The sequence below is a fragment of the Gossypium hirsutum genome, chromosome D13 (assembly GCF_007990345.1).
Source record: "Gossypium hirsutum isolate 1008001.06 chromosome D13, Gossypium_hirsutum_v2.1, whole genome shotgun sequence".
NCBI lineage: Eukaryota > Viridiplantae > Streptophyta > Magnoliopsida > Malvales > Malvaceae > Gossypium > Gossypium hirsutum.
Window position 1 is genome coordinate 17,651,376 of NC_053449.1, and position 7,060 is coordinate 17,658,435.

Genomic DNA, 7,060 nt, shown 5'->3' on the forward strand with positions numbered 1-7,060 from the left:
CCGACCTGACCCCACTATTTTGTCTCGACCCCATCATTCCTGAGATTGACATTCTGTACAGGCTTTAGGCCTACTAGACACGTGTTTCACATTGGGTCACCTGTAGTGTACGTAGTCCTCTCTGTTCCTAAGACTGACATTCTGAGCAGGCTTTAGGCTCGCTGGACATGTGTTTCACTTTGGGTTGCCTGTAGAACATGTGATCTCCCTTCTACGAACACCTTGGGTATATGTGAATTGAGGCCGCGATCCTCCTTTGGTTCGTGCGAGCTGGATCTGCAAGCTCCCCTTACTATCCTCTCACGATTTGCCTCACACTCAATCGTTTGGTGGGACCTATTCGGGTCACGAGTAGGTGACCTAGATCCTCTCTAAGACTCAGGTTGGTGATCACTGATGTATAACAAGCTTCAAATAAGAAAAAAGATGAAAAAACAAAAGAATAAAGGTTGGATACATCTGTTGGTAAGGAAAAGGCCATATAAGATGAAAGCTTCAATCAATATCCTTACAAGCTTGAACAAGGATATTGAATTCTGATAATTAATTGCTCCATATTATTATTAATAAGGCTAAGAGGAGGCTTTTTAATTGATGAGGTCAAACTATTTATATACCAACATGTCCAACAATAGCTGGAATTTAATTTCGGCCCCATTAAAAAAAATTTGGCTTCGCCCTTTCCCTTCACGTTTGCTATTGATAACTAAAATATGTTTATACAAGTGAACGTGTCAAAAAAGTAATAAAGTGATAAGATAAGATCGTTCTCATACAAATCAACTTCTATGTTGCTAAGTATCAGCAATTCACTTTTATTTAATAAAACTCTAGTTATTATTGAAGTTAAACTAAGCATCTAAGCTAATAACAATTAAAACTTTTGAGTTTCTCAATCAACATTTTAAAATTAAAAATCTAATTTCACCTAATACAATTAATCAATTTACCTCATTCAGTTATTCAATCTATGTATTTACTAATCTAGGATTCAATGGTATCAACTAGACCTTTGAAGTATCTAGTAAGTTAACCCCTTTTCCCACTAGCTATACTCTTATGCTAAGCAAGTAAGGGTAAGTCAATAAGTGGAAAGCTATCATGTTGACTAGAGTAGCATGTATATCTTTATACTAGCCATAAATTAATTTATTTTTCAGTATTATTAGCATTTATTAGTGCCAATAGCACATCCTAGATGCAATGATAGTTGCAACTCACTGTGCATTTGAAAGGTTGTGCAACTTGTCATATATGTTGGCATACTTTTAACCACAAATCTTAGTTTAACTCATATATCACTTTAAGGATTTTGAACAACTATTTGATAGATAAGACTATGTTGAATAACAATCAAGTAATGACCTTATATAAAGACTTTATGTGTGATTGTGTTACCTTAAATAAAGATATCCAATTCCTATAGAAGTCTAATCGTTGAAGATCTCTACTTATTAGATTCCATGTATTCACATTGAATGAAGGATTGCAAGCCTATATAGCTTATTTAAGAATGACTTACTTATTTGATTATGTATTAAAGAAAGAAGTCAATTATTGTAAGAACAAAGTACGCAACTATAAGGAGTAGTTATAACCGCTAGGAATAACTATGAAAAGACAAAGGCACACAAACATTTTTTTATACAATTAGCTTTCCTTACATCTGCGAGGTCTTACCTAGATAGAAAATCCACTATCTTAACCTTGTATAAATAATGATTTAAGTCCTATCACACACCGGTATAACAACCTCACCTTTGCACTAAAGATCTATATCTTTCTCTACTAAGTTTCCACTCTAAAAACTTAGCTTGTAAAACCAAGTGACTCATTTGTTTCACTTGCAAATTGCACTCTTTAAAACTATTCCTCTTGAACAAATTAAGTGCTAAAACGCTCTGTTTGAAATATCTATGCAAGTCTCAAATAGTTTTTGAACTTGCTAACATAAGGATCAATCATGACCACAATAACAATCCCCTAAAAATTAGCATCAAGAATGTCCTAATAAAGGCTACTATATTTCAAAGAGATTCAAGATAAGCATTTATTCAGTCGATCTGATCTTCTTAAATTAGAAGGTTCAATTTGTTTTATTTGATTTGACCCAATCCACAATGATTTGTTTCTCTAAATGATCTTCATAGATGGGCCAATACACTTCCAAAATATCATCTAAGGTCATATCCCAAATGTTTTGCTCCAAAATATTGCCAATTCCAAATAAGGCAAGTTATGAAAACTTGAGTAGTGCCAAGTGTAATTGTAAATGCTCGATATCACAGCTATCAAAATTGCCTCAACAATTCTTTCTCTTTGACAATTTTTTAACAAAAAAATATAGGGAAACAATACAACATATAAATAAATAATAACTCATCCCCCAAATACATCACACTTAGCTAATAATATTATAAATTAATTCAACCATTAATGTTTTAAGGTAATGTCAAGAAAGTGTTGGGTTGAGGCATGTTGATGGAGATGGCATGGTACATGATCATTGATGAGCTGCTTCTTTTCGAGTTTTGGTATTAGGATGACCTTGTGAAGGATGAAGGTGATAGAAGCAGTGAAGTGATGAAAAAGAGAAGGGGAAAAAGTTTTAGACTAATTATAGAGAGATCCCTAAACTTTAGTCAAAAGTCAATAAAATAGGTCACGTGTCAATCACTCAATGGGCTAATAGCTCACATCAACAACCTATTACAGGGAAACATAAATTTTAACAATATTCACTAATTTTACAATTGTTTTATTTAGAGTGACTAAATTGAGAAAAATATTCTTTTAGAGTGACCAAAATAGGACAAACCTACTTTAGAGTGAACATGGGTGTAGTTCACCTTCAAATATATAAATTATTTTGATAATTCAAATATAATGTCACATCCCAAAAACTGGGTTAAGAGAAATTAGGTTAATGAAACCAATAGTGATCACGCCCTGTTTTGAACTAATGTTGTGAAAGTTATGGCAAATAATTTGTTCTAGTTTAGTGGTTAAGAGATGTGAGTAGTGTATGTGAGGTTTTGGGTTCGAATCCTTCCATTGATTTTTTCTATTTTTGCTAAATCCTTATATTTGAACATTTGATTTATAAATTTATTTCGCTCAACTATTAGTAAGAATGAGCTTGTTGGTTCAGTGGTAAGGCCTTAGCTCACTCTTTGGTTTTGTGTTTATGTCTTAGTGTATACAAAGTGGAAATATAATTTTTAGGTCCCATGCATTGTGTTGCTTTGTGTTAGTAGTTGAGTTTAATTCAGACTTTGGGAAAAACTGATAGGTTTTTAAAATCAAATTGATTTGTTTGATATTACCATTTAATAATAATATTTTTTTAATTTCCCAAAAACCAACTATTTGTCTCACGTTTCCCTCATCTTTCATTCTTTTCTTTCTTTTATTTTTCTTTCCCCGCGTCTTTTTTTTTGGATTTAATTTCATTGTTCTCTTGCCAATTAATCTGTATTGACTTTGTGTGGTAAGTATTTCAAAATTAGATTCGTAAGTTCGTTGTGGGTAAAAGCTTCATATGTTTCTTTGAGTGCTTTCTATCGTTGATTTATTGAGGCTGTGTATTTTGTAAAATTGATTAGGTAAGGATCATGGGTTGATGGATCCTTCAGTGAATTTAACTTCTGTCGGTTGCTGTTTTTGAAAGGGTAAGTGTATGAAAGTTTGATTAGGGGCTGAATTCATCAGTTCATGTTAATGGGATATTTGCATTCAATGTAATCAACGATTTGTTGAGCGAGGATTACTTATTAGTTCTGTTTGGAATGACGATTTAAGTACTGAAGATCTTATAGTTACGTTTGCATCGAAACTAAATTAGGTGTGTGTTTCTAACTCGAAATAACCATAAAAAACCCAGAAAATCTGGAAAAACTCAAGGAAAATTTAAAATTGCTCTTCGTCACACAGTCGTGTGGTTGGCCATGTGGCAGACCGTGTGTGCCACATAGTCGTGTGGCTGGTCGTGTGTTAGGCTATGTGGCGGCACACGGGCGTGTGTGATTATAGGAGAAAATTAGGTAAGCCATGTGGGACACATGGGTGTGTGAAATCACACAGAAATGATAGGTAGCCCATGTAGGCCACATGGGTTGGTCATTTGGGCCGTGTGAAAGCATATGGGCATGTGAACCATTTTTTTGAAATTTTCATTTAAGGTCGATTTAATCTTTAATTCGTAATTAAACCCCCGTGGGGTCTATTTTACTTAAAAAAACCCAAAATGAGGTATATGTGTTAATACATTCGATATGTGAGTTACATGTATAATATGTGTAGATAATTTTTGAAAGCATGACTATTTTTGTGAAGCATGTGTGACATCCGTATTTTTTATCTGTTTTGATATAATATTTGATTCGACTATGTTATATGTATTTTGCATGAGCATTGGGGCGGGTTTTGATGATGGAGGAACTATTTTCAGGCAGTATTACTACAATTTTGGCAGTTAAACTGCAATATATGTTTGGCAGCTCAGCTGCACCATTATGAGTGGCATACCACCACGACGCGGTGTGATTGGATGGATTGACTCATGTAGTCCTACTGGTGTGATTGGTTAGACGAAATTGGTGTGTAGCGTATGGAGGTAGAATTTGTTCTTATATGATATGACGTTTTGATATGATATAAGTTCTAGAAATATGATATTCTGACACTATATATGCTTCTGGTATTGTGTCATTCTCATATGATATTTGTATGTGTTAACATTATAAGCAAAATTTTGTGTTGGTATTTACATTTGTGTATGTTATAAAGGAATTTTGTTTTGTGAGCTGGATCACACACTGGGCTTTTAGCTCACTTGTTTGTTAATAAATTTCAGGTGAACTACATACTTAGGACTGGATGGCGTGCGACAACTCTGATCGTTTATCGGTTAAATATATTAGTTGGTTTATGTTTTAATTATTTTTGGACTTTAAATTTGTTTTGGGCTTTGCTCCTTGGTTTTTGTGTTGTTTGTTGGATTTTGGTATTTTAATGTTAAACTACAAAATCGTTTGATTTGCCAGACTAAAAATTCATTTTTTCAAAATCAAACACTCTGGAAATTTCCATTGCAAAGATTAAATAATCACTTAAGTGTTTTTCTGTAAATAATTAAATGGTTTTTAATGACTGTTTGCCTTAGTTTTAGAAATGATTTGCCATCATTAGTATTTTTAAAACACATGATTTCGAATTCAAACTCTGGGTTTGAGATAAGTGATTTTGGAATTAAGTTTTACTGAATATTTGTGAGAGTTTTTCCAAATTTTATGTTTTCAAAACGCACACTAAGTTTGATTAAATGGAAAGTTTTTAAATGAGTTGTGTAATTCCTCAAGATCCAATCATAACGTGCAGGTCGGGTTTGGGGTGTTACATATAATGTTAAAAGCATTTATACAAACTATAAAAAAACTGATATATTGTAAATTAAACTTTTTACTCTCCCTTATTCAAATTTCAGTTTTTATTTTCTTACTATTCAATAATTTGATTATAAAAAATGTATTGCATTAGATTAGATTATAAAAAACTATTTATAACATTTTAAATATGAAACATAAAATTACTTATTATATAAATAATTAATTTTTTATTTAAAACTAAAGTAATATTAATTTTCTATTCATATTTTAGTTAATGAAATTATAATAATTTAAACAAAAAGTAGTTCAATGTAAAACGTAACCTTTTTATTTATTATTATATAAAGATAAAATAGCAATTCTTATTTATAAATATGATGATTATGGATCTTTTTATCAAGTGAATTTATTTAACCAATATTTTAGTAAAATTAAAAATATTTATTTATAAATAATAAAAATATTTAAATTGACAAATTTAGTTATATAATGAATAGAAAATATCATATTAATTAGTTCAATTTTTTTTTTCAAATTTGTATTTTTATATATCATAGATAGATAGATAGATTTAAAACTAATAAAGTTTAAATACAATTATTAATTTTGATAAAAAATAATTTTATATTTAACTAAGGAGCAAAAATACCACCTATCTTAATGTCACCTTATACGTGCACATAATGTACATATTCTGGACCCGAATATTTAGCATTTTGCATGATTCTTAGGTGAAATATTGCATCTTAGTGTAGATTACTTATTTTGAGTCTCAATTGTATTCATTTATCATTTTAATGTTTTCCTTTATTTTATGCGTTTTTAGATAATTGTTAATTTAGATGCTTTTGAACTTGATATAGGTTCATGGAAGCTTAAGGCTTAGGTTTTGAGACCATCGATGGATTAGATGAAGAATCAACGGAAGGCATAGCCGAAACTGAGAAGTTTGGAGCTCTGGCATAACTTTTCAGAACCCTCGCGCGCGAGCAGCGATGCCCCTGCCTCAGCCAGCACCCTAGTGTGAGAAGTGGCCAAGCTTTATAGAAGCCCTCATGTCGCCCGACACTCCAGCGCCAAAAGTCGCGCACCCCTGCACCAATATTGGCGCTCCAACGTTGATTCCCTCCATTCTGCCTCAAAATTCTATGTTTTGATTGTGTTTCGAGAGCGTTTTGGTTATTTATGAGTTTTACAACCTAATTCAAGTTTCTATAACCTAATTTGGGTTGAACAAATATTATAAATACTCTATTTTGAGAGGGAATTAAGATTTTTGGCTGTTTAGAGACCGAATAGTTATTTTTGTTTACTGTGCCTTCTTTTGATTTTATGGCTTGCTAAACTACCATTTTCTAGTCAAAGGTTTTATCGATTTTTGTTTTAATGAATTTGTGAGCCTTATTGCTTTAATTCTTCTTTGTTCTTTAATATTCATGCATGTCCTATTTTAATTACAATTGCTCATACTTATTGAATGTCTAACCAGTATTCAATAGCTTAGAATGGTTGTTGTGTCGATTGGAATAATCAAATCCATAATTGTTTAGTCTCTTCTAATATTAGTGACAAATTGTATAACTCATTTATGTCATAGTTTACATTTATGTGGTGTGGATGTGAGATCTAGCTTAAATGAACCCCACTGAGGTGAGTTTGTTGGTTAGAATTAG

The 7,060-nt window shown here is 31.8% G+C and overlaps 1 long non-coding RNA gene across 1 annotated transcript; it reads left to right on the forward strand.

The window, feature by feature from the left end:
- The first annotated feature begins 4,239 nt into the window (after nucleotides 1–4,239).
- Nucleotides 4,240–6,722, forward strand: LOC121225049 (uncharacterized). Its single transcript, XR_005922796.1, has 3 exons — nucleotides 4,240–4,615; nucleotides 4,856–4,908; nucleotides 6,251–6,722. It is a non-coding gene; the product is annotated as an uncharacterized lncRNA (long non-coding RNA).
- The last annotated feature ends 338 nt before the right edge of the window (nucleotides 6,723–7,060 follow it).